Below are 15,212 nucleotides of genomic sequence, written 5' to 3'. Positions count from 1 at the left end.
TGTTGTTGTTGTTGTTGTGTCTTTTGGCTTTTCCCGGTTAGGGACCGCCACAGCGAACTCCGGGCAGTAGATTTTTACGTGCTGGCTTGCTGAGCCTAACGCACAACCTTCAACGAAGGAACGCCCATTCACACATGTCGCCACACAGAAGATGCTCTAACTGAGAATCGAATGGACAACGTCTAACTGTGAGGCGACAACGCTACCGCAGCACCATACTACAAGTAACAGTAAAAATGGAAAAAAAATGTTAAATGTTTTACCGTTTTTTTGAAGCCATAAAACACTTAGCAAATACTTTCAGAAAGGTAGTGTAATGCACTCCTTTATGTCACCTTTCATGCCTCTCAGCTGTCAGGATTTTCACAGAATGTGAAGATTTATGCCTCATATGTTGGGTGTGTTCCTTATAAAGTCTTTGGTTTTCTGATAAATTACTGACAACTGAAGACACTAAATGATGACATACATTTGAGTTTCAGACTTTGTATCCTTCAGAAAATCAGATGAACACACATCTGGTTATTCTAGTTACTTTTTAAGTTTAAAACAAGACATCACGGACATATTGCTGATAGACACTGGGCAGAAACAAATTTTTTGTTCTGCCAGTGTAATTTACACTTGCAGATTTTAATGCCTACCCTGGTGTCCCATCCTTAACAACTTTATTAGGTGGTGCTTAACCTTTATTAAGATTGGATCTTGCACCACTCTAGCACTTAACTGATTTGTCTTTTTCCAAATATCAGAGTGTAATCAGTGCACACCATGCACTACAAACTTGTTATATTTGAAGAGTTACTATACGCCTCTGTGTTTAACAACTTAAGCTAGGCAATATTCAAAAGAATAACAGTGGATGCCATAGGTAAGTTGTTGATCCTTTAGAAGATCCAGTAGGTATGTGTGTGTGTGTGCGTGTCTATGGTCATATTTGTGTGCATGTGTGCATGTGTGTACCCATTCTGTCTAGGATTAGTCTCTCTGCCTTCTGATCACCAAGTGCTATGACTGGCTCTGGCTTCACCATGACCATGAAATGAATAATTGGATACGGACAAATGAAAAGCTGAATGAACAAACAATAGTGCAAACACAATTTGACACCTAGACATATTAGATATTTTGCAGTTAATATTCATCTCATTAAACCTGAATCGTTATGATTTCTTGCACAAATATAGTTTGCTGAAAAATGTATTTATTTACTTATTTAACATAAGTAGACTGGAGTGAAGGGCCCATTTTCAGCTAAGCTATAGTTACATAAAAGCAGCACTATTTGCCGTAAACATGGAAAAATGTTAATAATGTTGAACTTATAGGGGAGAAGACAGCTGTACTTCACAATACACTGTAATAACAGGATAATTATTTAGTCAAGCAGTTGTAAAACAAGGCTGCAAGAGAGGGAGGGTGGCAGAGATTTCATACCTTAGACCCCCAGTAGGACAACATTTTATTAAAGCATTGTAAGGAGCAACTTGATAGAGGAAGGGTGAAAGGATTGGAGTCAGAGGAGCATAGACAGTAACTGAATATTTTTATAGTAAGTGAATATTTTATTTGCAAGAATGGAGCCTTAAGAAGGAAAGTGGGTCAGATAAAGTACTTTATAAATTAGTAAGGAAGCAAGCTGTCTGGGTAAATGATAAAGCATTAGCTGCTGATATGGTTGTGGAATGATTCTCAAAATGAGTTGAATTAATCATAATGCTGTAGATCTTGTCTTGTGTGTGAAGCTTATTGTAGTTAATTGGATATGCCCTCATCACCTGCATTCTGAATGATATAGGTTGCTACATAGAAACAAGAACTGTGTAGTTTCCTAACCTAGAGGCTGTTACTGTGCATACTGGCACACAGATGAGGGGTGAAGTCAGACCCATAGGCCATACAGATGAAGACATCTTCCCTTTGCAGGAGGTAGATGCTGGAATACACGTAGGTATGGATATAAATTCTTCCATGACACATGGTTGATAGATAGCCCTATGTGGTCAGGCTTCACTTGTTGCAGTTAGGGGCCCCCTGTATCAAGACCTAATGAATTTAAAACTTACGAGGGGCTGATGGTCATCAAATATGTATGGAAAAGTTACTAACTAGAAAACAAATTATGGCAAGTAGTGAGACTGCTCTTAAGTTTAACAAACACATAATCCTAAAATAAAGCAGACATAAACATTTGAAATTCAGAAATGATTGAAAAACACCGTCAAGTGGAAAGATAACATATCCTTTCTGTTGAATCTGTGGTAGCTTTTTAAACATGAAAAATATCATGTCTTTCATCTGTTAACTTTAAGTGGTACTTCTAAAAATGTAAATAAAAAGGATTTTTCTTAAGGTAAGTTCCAAGTGCTCAATTTATACATGAGGTATATTTCGAAGATATCCACTTAACCAAATCATCAGTGTAAACCAATACAGCTGTGTTGTGAAATGCTACCCTGAACAACTTCCTGAGTAGTATGAAGTGCAATATTTATTTTTTTTACTTAATTTATTTTACATTTATTTACTGGGAAAGTCCAAATGGACAAAATGTCCTTTTTCAGTGGAGGCCTATGAAGAAAAGCTCGACATTTATAAATAACCATAAGATACCTATACAGCGTGCAGATACAAATATTGATTCAATCTCAGATGCAAGTACGAAATGAAAATACTCGTTATACATTTCACTGATACAGAGCTATTGATTAACATATGATTGAGAAAGGAGAGAAACATATTTTTATGTTCTCAGTGTTAGAAGTTATGCCCCCTAGTGTTAGGAGAGGGGATTTGACCAATGCTACAGAACAGGCAGAGTTGAGATGGATATTCAGACTGAGAGCACATTAAGACTTGGGGTTGAATGATTATGTTTCTCTACAACCAGCCTTAAAATCCAGAAGGCTGAAGAAATAAGTTTAAAAAGTTTTAAATAATGTTGTAGAATTTTATTGCATTGTATGTTTTCTGTGATGTAAAGAGGTATGTTTGTAAAAATAGTTGTATTTGTACTAGTATCAAGTAATTAGTTACTTAGCAACCATCCTTGGAACAGCTAGTCGATACCCCCACAACAGGTGATAATATCTTGGACTTGGTATTAACCAACATGAGTAACCACTGCAGCATCCCTATAGTATCATTCTCCCTGGTATGATCCGAACATAAAGCGGTCACTTTCGAAGTCACCATCTCCCCCAACCCCCGTCTACTTAGGATCAGACATAAAAACTTCTCCAAAGCTGATTACGGTCTCCTGAGGGATGGTATAAACAGCTTCACAGCCCCCTCCCCCTCTGTAGGAACTGGCACCAATATCTAAAACGACATCAAAGTACTATACGAGCATTTATATAGATGCATGGAATCAGGAATATTCGACAGGACTAAATCATCCTCAGCAAGGAAGAGTAAACCTGTCTGGTGGACATCTGCAATAAATAAACTCTTAACAAAAGGAAAAAAATACTGTCCAGGACCAAGAAGGAGCAGGTGCCCAATTGGAAGCAATGTCTCCTTAACCTGAACAAGCAAATAAGAGCACTAGTGAAACCCTCCAAAGCAAATTTAAGAGTCCAAATTGGCTACATCTACTAGAGACAATCACAAGGCCATCTTCACATATGTCTGCAACCTCAAAGAAAGCACCAGATTTGTTCAGAAGTGGTGGTCAAGGACACCACATATACAAATGCCGTAGATATAGCAAACCTGCTGGCTGACAGAGTCAGCAAAAACTTCACCCCTCTGTCCCCACATCAGTAAATCAGTACATTCCCATAACCTGCCCCCTTCCCCTTATATTTATGGAACGGGTCATCACTGCTCTTTCAAAGGCAGAAAATACAGCCTCCATGGGACCTGATAACATCCCAGACTGCATCCTGCATGAACTCTGGCAGGAACTTGTAGCACCATTAGGCTATTCAACCAAAGCCTGAGTACTGGCTTCATCCCAGTTGAGTGGAGGACAGCCACTGTCATCCCTTTACACAAAGGTCCACCGATCCAGGAAATTATACACCCATCAGTCTAAATAGCCTGATCTGCAAGGCCATGGAACAGATTATCATGGACCTCATTAACAAGGACATTGTCAACCTCCAAACACTCAAACCCAACCAGGTAGGCTTTGTTAAGGGGAGGTCATGTCTGCAAAATTTGGTCGACTTCTTTGAGACAGCCACCAAAGCCATGGATGAGGGGAAGATGGTGCACACTGCCTACCTTGACCTGGCCAAAGTCTTTGACACTGTTCCCCAATCGGGCATAATAAACTCGCTCAACTAGGCATTGATCCATATGTTACCAGATGAGTAGCAAACTGGCTCACTGATAGAACCCACCTAGTCAAAATAGGGGAAGCCACCTCAAACAGTAGACTTGTAACAAGCAACGTACTCCAGGGTTCGGTCTTGGGGCCACTGTTATTTGGGATATAGTTTTCTGAGGTGCAGGCCAAAACCAGTGGGCTATGGGTGACCAGGTTTGCACATGACTGCAAGCTGGGTGCTGTCTTCAATTCTACAATTTGTGATGTGGACATCCTCCTAGAGGGTCTCACTCAGACAAATACCTGGTGCCAGAAACATGGCCTCAAGCTGAGTACTAAAAAATGCATCATCATCCCCTTTGGGGAGAGTGATGCTACCACAAATTATCACATTAATAACAATGTCCTAAGCACGTAATCAGTTGTGAGTGATTTGGGCACCCAGGGTGATGGCAACCTGACTTTTGACCATGTTGCTTCCGTTGTACTGAAAACCTTCTACATGGCCCACCTCATAAGTAAGGGTATCTCATCCAGGGACAAGGAGGTCATAACATCCCTGTATTTTTCCCTTATAAGGTCCATTATTGAGTACAACACTGCATTCAGCATGTACCTCGGAAAGCACTTGCAGCAGCTGGAGAGACCACAGAGGTTCCTCACCAGGAGAATTCAGGGCCTCAAAACATCTACCATACACCGGCTAAAAGCCCTATCCCTCTACTCAGCTTCATACAGACTCCTCAGAGGTGATCTGTGTCTGGCATACAAGGCAATCATGGACCCCACCTTGATGGGACTGCTACATATCTGCAAGTCAAGCTCCACTTGAGTAACCGGCATGTGCTGCCTCAACCTGGTCTGTGACATCAACAGGACTTGTTGGCAGGGCAGATTTGAGTCCCAGAGACTCCCCTGTCTATGGAATAGACTCCCTCTCCATGTCAATCAGAGTACCTCTTTACTCCTTTTTAAGCGCAACCTGGATTACTGGATGGGAAACAGAAAATGTACCCCTGGGATTCCACCCGTGTCCTTCCTGGACAGGGACATCAGGTGCTAACTTGTCTAAACATGGGATAAACTGTTGGCTAGGCTTATAAGGGCCTCAAGGCCAATAGCCTAGTAACCTCCTATACTCCTATAATCCTATAATTCTATGTGTGTCTATTGGTTGGGGTTGCCCAGGGGAATAGTATCTTTGTATTTAGTTCATGGTGTTTTAGTTGTTGAGTATGATCTTAAAAAGCAAAAGTAGTTTTGTGAAAGTGCTCATCATTTTTTATTAAAGTCTTGGCTTGTTTTATCCACTCGCTGTGTTTCTGCTGTGGATTTTCTTGATTTTTCCATTGAATTTTAGAACCGAGCAGTTCATTGCAGAAGAGTTACTTTTTCTTTTTAGCTGCAAATTACTGGAACCAATAAGTGCAGAATGGCTAAGTTTAAGTTGCAAGAGTCTAGTTAAGAGTTTAGAATGACAGACAGTGTCAAAAGCTTTGGATAGATCAAGAAAGATGGAGGAAACTAAATTGCCTTCATTGCAATGGTGGTTAATAATGTTAGTAAAGTTAACAAGGGCAGTGGTAGTGCTATGATTAGGCCGGAAACCATGGTGAGTGTCAGATAGAAGACTGTTGATTATTAGACAGTTCAATATTTGTGAATGGATGCACCTCTCAAGTATTCATGATAATTGTGATAGTATAGCTACTGGCCAGTGATTTGATAATGTTGTCGAGTTGCCGCCTTTATTTAGTGGGATGATATATGATACTTTCCAAATTTTAGAGACTTGTTTTGAGATGGATCATTTTATTAATATGGATACTGGATAGGATATTGCTTCTGCAACAGTTTTTAGATATTCAGCAGATAGATAGTCAGCAGCAAGTGTAGAAGGTTTAAGCCTTTTGAGATATTTAACTATGGTGTTTATTGGGACAGGTTGGAAAGAGGAGTTAGTGGGATCTAGTGTAGGTACTATGTGAGTCTGGTTAGGGGAAGAACAATTATTGTTTGTGAGGGCTAGTATGGATTCAGTGAAGTATCTGTTAAATTGTGAGGTTATGTTGTCTTTAGTATCAGTGATTGTTGGGATTGCCTTGTCTGCCTGCCTTTTTTTAATTTTTTGGGTATATAAATGGAATTCAAAAAACCATATTTATATTTATTGAAAATGAAAAAAATTACATTTGTGGGGTCACTCTTGTGCCACACACTTCACAACAATTATATATACCAACTACCAAACTAGTGCTAGTGAAGGAAAAAAGGGCAATTTTCAATCTTCACTATGCGATCTCACTATACATTACTAGCTCGCTTTTGGTTTATTTTCATGTAAATACCTTTCAGTGAATTCAGTTTTCAATTATTCAATATAGATCCATATTTTTTTTAATGGCAAACCAGCATTTTTGTGGGTCTTTTTGATTTTTTGATTGGATACTGCTATAGAGATTTATTTTTCCCTGTCTAATGTTTTCTTAGCTTTATTTTGTAATTCTAGATATGTTTGTTTGTTAGTTGTAGTTTTGTCATTGACCAATTTTTCCCAGGCCTTATCTCTAGTTTTTAACAGAGTTCTTGTTTATTTGGTTATAAAGGAGCATAATTGGATTTTATCCTTATTGTTCACAAGTTGTTTCGGATGTTGAGGAAGGTTGAGTTTAAGTAGTCACCTGCAGTATCTAAAGGGAGATTTTTGAGTGGTGCCCAGTTGCATTTTTTAAACTAGTTATGAAGACTTGGGGGATATTTTTACTTATCTCGGATTTGGTGGTAGTTGATAAGTTTATGTTGATTTATTTGTTGGCTGAGAATGTAAGTTGGAATTTGGTCACTGAGTCTGTGTGGGAGACAGCCATACTGTAGGGATAAATTTGACCTGTTTGTAAGGATCCAGTCTAGGATTGAATGTTTATTTGATGTTTTGTCAACTCTAGTACAAATTTGGATTGTTTGTCAGAAACCGTGTAGGTTAATGTGGTCAGAGGGATTTTGGGAGTTGCAGGAGAGCCAGTCCACATTAAAACCACCTATTATAATTGTTTCCTGAGGGAGGCATGTTGCTGTCCAATTTAGGATGTGTTCTAGAGTAGTCAGATTGTACCCAGGTGGGATGTCAGCTCACACTATGTTCTGATGTTTCTTTGGATAAATTGTTAGTTTAGTAAACTGTACTTCGGTGTTGTTAAAGTTTGGGATGGTTAGGTTTAGAGTTTCTAAATTGAGATTGTAATAGACCAAGAACATAGCCTTCTTTAAGGCCTGTGCTGATCTGCTGTGAGGCAAAAAGAATTTCCTAGTCTTGTTGTTCTTCTTTTGGCTTTTCCCGGTCAGGGGTCACCAGAGCAGAACTCCGGTCCGCTAATGATTGGCAGTAGATTTTTACAGTGCCGAGGTGCCAGCCCGATGCGAACCTTCAATGCCCATTCACGCATATCTTTCAAATGCCATTTGACCGCTGGGAGGACATGAAGACTCCACACAGAAGGCGCTTCAGCTGAGAATCAAACAGGAGAACCTCTTGCTGTGAGGAGACAACACTACCGCTGCACCACCCTGACTTAGTCTAATCCTTAAAAATGGTTAAGATAACCAAACATTTTTTAAAACAGAATGACAGTTGTACAGAAAAAAAGCCATAGTGAGATCAATAAAATGTATCAGTAAGTATACTTGGACTCATATTAGTTAGCATATAATTAGTGAGACAAAATGACATTTGCAATGATGTGTCTTTTCCAGAAACCAAATTGTTGACGACTGAGAAAATCAAATATACTGCAGTGCAAAGTAAACTGAGATTAATTGCTGCTTAAAGAATTTTTGATAATGAAGGTAGAGATAAGGTAATAGCAGAGTAGAAAAGGGTGTCTTTCTTGAGGAGTGTTACAATTCTGGATAACGTCCAAAAGTGAGTTAAAAATGTTACAGGAAATTAATAAATAATAAAGTGACTACATACAGAAGTTTAGCAATATAAGTACATGCAATACGCCTTAATAAATTTAAGACGTTCAGTATGTGAGAAGCTTTCTAAACCAATTGTTTATTTTTTAATAGATAATCCATGAAAGAAAAGAGTTTAAATCCCTGAGATATACTTCAAGATAGAGAGTAATATCGTTATAGTTTGAGCTTATGGAATGAGTTGAAAGTTTAAAATGCTGAGCAAATAGTTTAGCAAGATTGGAAGGATAAAAATCTGACCATTATGTTATATTTTAGACAGAAGAGATACTGCATTTATTCCAGAAAAATTAATGCAATATTTCTGTGAACCTTTAGGGATATGTAGGAATTTTGCCTGGTGTGTTTCAAGGCAAATTGCTTCAGCTTGATAATTTTTTATATAGTTTTTGAGAATAATAAACTTAGTTCAGCTTGAGAATGAATTAAGTACTTTAAAGGATTTTCAGTTATTATTTTTATTGTGATTGTGCCAGTTAAAGCCATAGATTTACACACACACACACACACACACACACACACACACACACACACACACACACACACACACACACACACACACACACACACATCTTAACCATGGATGTCCAATAAAACCACATATCTAGTACAGAGTGTTATAATTAAAATATGAATACCTTATTTACATCTAGAAAACATATATATCCTTGATTATATCATGTTAGGGAAAGAAAGCAAACCAAGCCAGATCTATAGCTCCATAAATTATATGAGAATAACAATTCCCACAACCTTCAATGTAAAATGGTACTCAAATGGTATTCAATGTACATGGTCTAATGATCAAGATCCCTAGAGCAGTTTGGAGGGACAGGTTTATCTTGCAGAGGGTACCACTGTTGTAGAACAGATTTCCCATCCACATAAAACAAAGTTCATATCTACCCATATGCAAGCACAACTTGAATCTATGGCTAGAAACCAAAAATTTACTCCAAGACTGTCTGCTATATTGCAGAGACAGCTTCTGAGCACTTTACCCCATTCATGGGTCCCCTGAAGTTATCTATGGTATAATCCAATACATTCTCATTAGGGTACTACATAATTATTGACCATGGGATGAGTAAGGAAAATGTATAACTGAATGGAATAAGCTATTTCAAGAATAAAAAGAGAAATTGGCTTAGCTTAAAATGGACCACAAGGGCAGCTAGCTTAGTACTTACCTATGAACCTATAAAGCAAGTCTCCATAAACTACAATGGCAAAATTCAGTATACTTAAAAAATAAAACAAAAAAATGCATAAAAATAATGTACCCTAAGTTAACCACAGAAGTGGAAGCATCACAAATAGGTAATCAATATGCAGCATAATACACCCTAATAAATATCATCTCTGCTGGTTATATACAAAGGTTGAAAAAGTTAAACTACAGAACACCAGCTCATAAAAAAACTCCCTAAAAACAAAACTCAAAACACGGAATGCTAACATTAATCCATATAATGCAATTCTAAAAGCAAAGAAATATAACACAGATTGTACAAAAAGAATGGAGTAAATTTTTGGTTTCTAGCCATAGATTCAAGCTCAGTTGGGAGAGCGTTAGACTGAAGATCTAAAGGTCCCTGGTTCAATCCCGGGTTTTTTTTTTCTTTTTTGGGTTGGGAGGGTGGCCTAATGGTTAAGGTGTTTGCATTATAAACACAAGGTGCAGGGTTTGAGTCTCACAAGGGATAACTGGCTAGGCTTAAAATGGCTCCCAAGGGCAATTAGCTTAGTACTAACCTATGAACCTATGAACCTATGAAACCAGCCTTTCAGAAAAGGGAAATCAGCAGTAAGAATTCATAAAGAAAAAAATCAAATAAAATACAAGAAAATAAAAAAAAACCTCTACTAATTAAATATAAGCCACAGCAATACAAGTTAAATTTCAATGAAAAGTCATTAAAACAAAGTAAAGGACATATACAGATAAAGAAATTAGCTTCATATATGTACATTTATAACCATTTATAAGGCAGCTGCGCCATTCAAGCTCTTCAAGAGACTAAAGGTAAACCTCAACTGATAACAGAAAATAAGAAAATGAAATGAAGATAGACGCTATAGTAATCTGCCTGATATCGCTATATTTCCTTTTCTCCTTCACAAAAACCAAGCTGCTACACTAATGCCTCTGTATGCTAAAAAAGGGATTACTATAATACATACACATAAATGGAAAAAAGTATAGTAAATTAAAGCCAAAGAGAAATAGCTTGAACATATATGGGAGAGCCATGGTGAAATAAATGAAATAGCTGGTCCTTGGGTATACTGAGCTTGTTTCTTAACTCGTGACTTTCCCAGGCATGAAACTTGTTCCTTCAACCCATATTACCAAATATTTTACTTATTAGTCCTCAAGAGTGTGGAGCACACCCCAACCTTACAAGGTTACTCATTCATAGACTCCAAACGGAGGGCTACAAAGTCAAAGGAGGTGGAGTTTCAATATTTATCAAAGACATAAACACCTCTAGGCTGATCAAATGGTATGATGCACAGGAGACACAACTTTACAAATCATAGCTAGCTACAGACCCCCAAGCATGACTCAAGATACCTACTCCACCTATCTGGACTTACTTGAGTCCATCAAGATTCAACCATCTACCCTGATCCTGGGTGACTTTAATAACCCAGCCATAGAGTGGAAGACCTATTCTAGCCCAAGCCTGAACATCCAGAGATTCCTCAACTTGTCAAAGCCAATGCATTTGTTTAGCTAGTCAACACCCTTATGAGAGGTGAAAATATCCTGGACCTAGTACTAATCAACATGAGTAGCCACTGTAGCACCCCTACAGTGTTATCCTTCTTGGTAAGATCCGACCATAAAGTGATCACTTTTGAAATAACCATCTTCCCTGACTGCCTCTTGTCAGGGTCAAATAAAAAACCTTTTTCAAAGCTGACTACAATCTTCTGACAGCAGGTATAAGCATCTTTTCAGCCACCATCCCTTCAGTTGGAACTAACAATGATGTTCAAGCCTACACCAAAAAAACACATGACCACCTACATAGCTGTATGGACTCAGCAATACCTGACAGGACCAAATCATCTTCCTCAAGGAAGAGTAAACCTGTCTGGTGGATAGCAGCAATAAACAAACTCTATAATAAAAGGAAAAAAGTTCTATCCAGGACCATGGAGGAGCAGGTGCCAAGTGGAAAGCAATCTCTCCGTTGTCTGAACAAGTAAATAAGGTCACTAGTGAAATCCTCTAAGGTTAACTTTGAGTCCAAATTGGCCACATCCACTAAGGACAATCACAAAGCCTTCTTCACATACGTCCAGAATCTGAAAGGTAACACCCAAATCTGCTCTGAACTGGTGGTCAATAACACCACATACACAAATGCCATAGATATAGCCAACCTGCTGGCAGACAGGTTCAGTGAAAACTCCCCTGTCCCCAATCAGTAAACCAGGACATCCCCAGCACCTGCCCCCCTCCCCTCATCACCAAGGAGCAGGTGTTTACTATCCTCTCAAAGGCAAAAAATACAGTTTTTATGGGACCTGACAACATCTCTGGCTGTATCCTACATGAATGAGGCATGAGCTCTCAGCTCCATTAGGCACACTATTCAACCAAATCCTGAGCATCGGCTTCATCCCAGCCAAATGGAGGATAGCCACTGTGATCCCTCTGCACAAAGGTGGAGCATCCACTGACCCAGGCAGTAATAGGTCCATCAGCTTAACTAGCCTGATCTGCAAGGCCATGGAATGCATTACCATAGGTTCATAGGTAGGTACTAGGCTATTGGCCCTAAGGCCTATACAAGCCTAGCCAAAAAAGGTATCCTGGCTTTCGCCACCCAAAAAAATTATTTTCCTGTTCCCCTGTCAAGCAGAACCACAGAAGTGATCCCCAGAGTGAATTTCCTATTACCCATCCAATCATCAAGATTTTTCTTGAATAGTGTTAATGAGGAGCTCTGTTTGACTAAGATAGGTAGTCTGTTCCAGAGTATGGGAAGTCTCTGGGACAGGAATTTATCCCTCCAGCATGTTATGTTTATTGTGGTGACAAGGTTTAGGTCCCTAGAGTGTGTAGCTCAGTGGGATTGGGATTTCTTTAAGTGGAGAATGTCCAACAGCTCTGGGTTTGACATAGCTTTGTATGTTAGGCAGAGATCACCTCTGAGTAGGCGATATGCGATGTTGTAAAGCTGGAGTTTTTTGAGACGGTCTGCGTAAGGCATCTGTTTGAGGCCAGTAATCCTCTTTGTGAGGTATTTTTGCGGCCTTTCCAGTTGTTGTAGATGTCTTGTGAGGTACATACCAAAGGGGGCGTTGTACTCTATAATGGGTCTAATGAGTGATGAGTAGAGGGGAACAATGACCTCTTTTTTTCTGGATGAGAAACCTTTTGTGATGAGGTGTGCCACGTAGAAGGATTTCCTGACCACTGTGGCGATGGGATTATCAAAGGAGAGACTACTGTCCACCCGTGTCCCAAGGTCTCTTATCACACTTTCGGTGTTAAGTAGACTACCACCTATGTGGTAGTTCATGGGTACAGAGTTTTTACCAAATGGGATGACAATGCACTTTTTGGCATTGAGCTTGAGGCCATGTCTTTGACACCAGGCATTTGTCTCAGTGAGGCCCTTTTGTAGGATGTCCACATCATTAGGAGTTTCAATTATGGCTCCTAGTTTGCAATCATCTGCGAATTTAGTTAGCCAAAGACCTTCTGTGTTAGCATGTACTTCAGAGAAGTAGATACCAAACAGGAGAGGACCCAGGACTGAACCCTGTGGTACTCCACTTGTCACTGGTCTGAAGTCTGATTTGGAGTCCGCTACTTTCACGGTGTGGGTTCTGTCAGTAAGCCAGTTGGCAACCCATCTTGTGACATAGGGATTTATACCTAGTTTAGTGAGTTTATCTATAATTCCAGAGTGGGGGATGGTGTCAAATGACTTGGTGAGATCTAGATAGGCTGTGTGAACCACCTTACCCTCATCTATGGCTTTGGTGACCACTTCAAAGAAGTCTAATCAGGTTTAGGAGACATGATCTACCTTTTACAAACGCAAACTGTGTGGGGTCCAGAGTTTGGAGATATCCAATGTCTTTGTTTATGAGTTCCATGATGATATGTTCCATGGCCTTGTAGATGAGGCTCGTCAGGCTAATGGGGCAGTAGTTCCCGGGGTCTGTTGTGGCCCCCCCCTTTGTGGAGTGGGATAACTGTCGCAGTGCGCCATTCAATGGGCACAAAGCCTAAGGTGAGGCTATGATTGAACATGGCACTTAGGTGTGTTGCCAGTTCATTCTGTAGTTCATGTAGAAGGCAGCCTGGGATGTTGTCAGGTCCCATGGATGCTGTGTTCTTGGCTTTGGAGAGTGAAGTTTTTACCTGTGCAGACGTGATTACAGGAACTTTGCATTCTTCCGGTATAAAGATGGGCCCTTTAGGGGGTGAGAGGGGGTAAAGTTAGCACTGAACCTATCTGCCAGGATGTTGGCAATATCAGTTGGTTATGTATATTTAGTGTCATTGTGCTGTAACTCAGAACAGATCTGAGTGTTGCCATTGAAATTTTTGACATAGCTATGGAATGCTTTATGGTTGTCTTTAGAATCAGTGGCAATTTTGTTTTCATGACTAGCTTTGGACAATTTTATGAGGGATCTCAGCTACTTACTGAGGCTGACCAGGGAGTTCCTCCAATCGTGGGATTTTACTCTTTTTTTGCAACAGTTTCTTTCTTCTGTTATAGTTTGTTTATGGCAGACCACCAGATTGGCTTCCTTTTTTTGGAGGATAGCATCTTGGTTCTGTTAGGGATAGCATGAACACTCAGTCCAGGAATCAGAAATGTGATACAACCAGAAGTAAACTGAAGTTAAATAACTTTAATGAATAAAAACAGAAGAATTAATCAAGCGCTTTCGCCTGGTTCCTACCAGGCTTTATCAAGATACTGCTCAGTGAAAACTAAAACCATTTTATATCATTATACATACATCAGGTGATCACTTAATCGACCACTCCTGGTGTTAATTATGATAATTAGTTAAAAGTTTAAACATTTTTTAAGGTGTCTTTGAAGTATTTTTTAAGGTGTTAAAATATTTGTACTCCCTGCAAGTCAATAATACTGCAATAACACGTTGTTTTAAAAACTATCTAGATACCTTGTGTGTCAAAAAATCTTGTAAAAATAAATACATATAAGTAGTTAATGCAAACCACTAATAATTCATGCAGTGTGTTAAATAACAATTTTTTATATTTAGAACATTTTAAGTGCATATTTGTATATATTTTTTAATATTTGTTCTTAGTATTTACACTTTTAAAAAATTATTTAACACACTGCATGAATTATTAGTGGTTTGCATTAATTACTTATATGTATTTATTTTTACAAGATTTTTTGAGACACAAGATATCTAGGTAGTTTTTAAAACAACATGTTATTGCAGTATTTAACTTCAGTTTACTTCTGGTTGTATCACATTTGTGATTCCTGGACTGAGTGTTTCTACCTGTGGAGCTGCTTTTTACTTGGTTTTTGTACTCGTTTTTACGTCAGAGGGATAGCATGATCCATGCACTCGTGTAAGTGCTTATAAAGTGCATTTGTGTAGGATTCAGCAGTCATACCTCTATTGCCCATCTGCATGGGTGTCGTGAAGTTTGCCACTTCTGTCTTAAGAAGCGTGAAGTTGGCTTTGGAGAAATTGTTTACGGTTGTTTTCCTAATGGGGGTGGGAGCGGGATGTGGATGTCTAGGGTGATTAGCTGGTGGTTGGATCTGACCAACGAGGAGCTGACCTCTGGTGTGGAATACCAGTCACCCATGTTGGTGATGACCAGGTCTAGGATATTGCTGCCTTTGGTGGGGGTGTGGATAAGTTGATCCAAAGCATTGGAATTGATGATTTCCAGAAAACGTTGAGCAAAAGAGTTGGTACATGA

Source organism: Protopterus annectens, chromosome 10.part0 (assembly GCF_019279795.1).
Source record: "Protopterus annectens isolate FY-2018-M chromosome 10.part0, PAN1.0, whole genome shotgun sequence".
Taxonomy (NCBI): Eukaryota; Metazoa; Chordata; order Ceratodontiformes; family Protopteridae; genus Protopterus; species Protopterus annectens.
Note: the sequence above shows the minus strand (reverse complement) of the source record.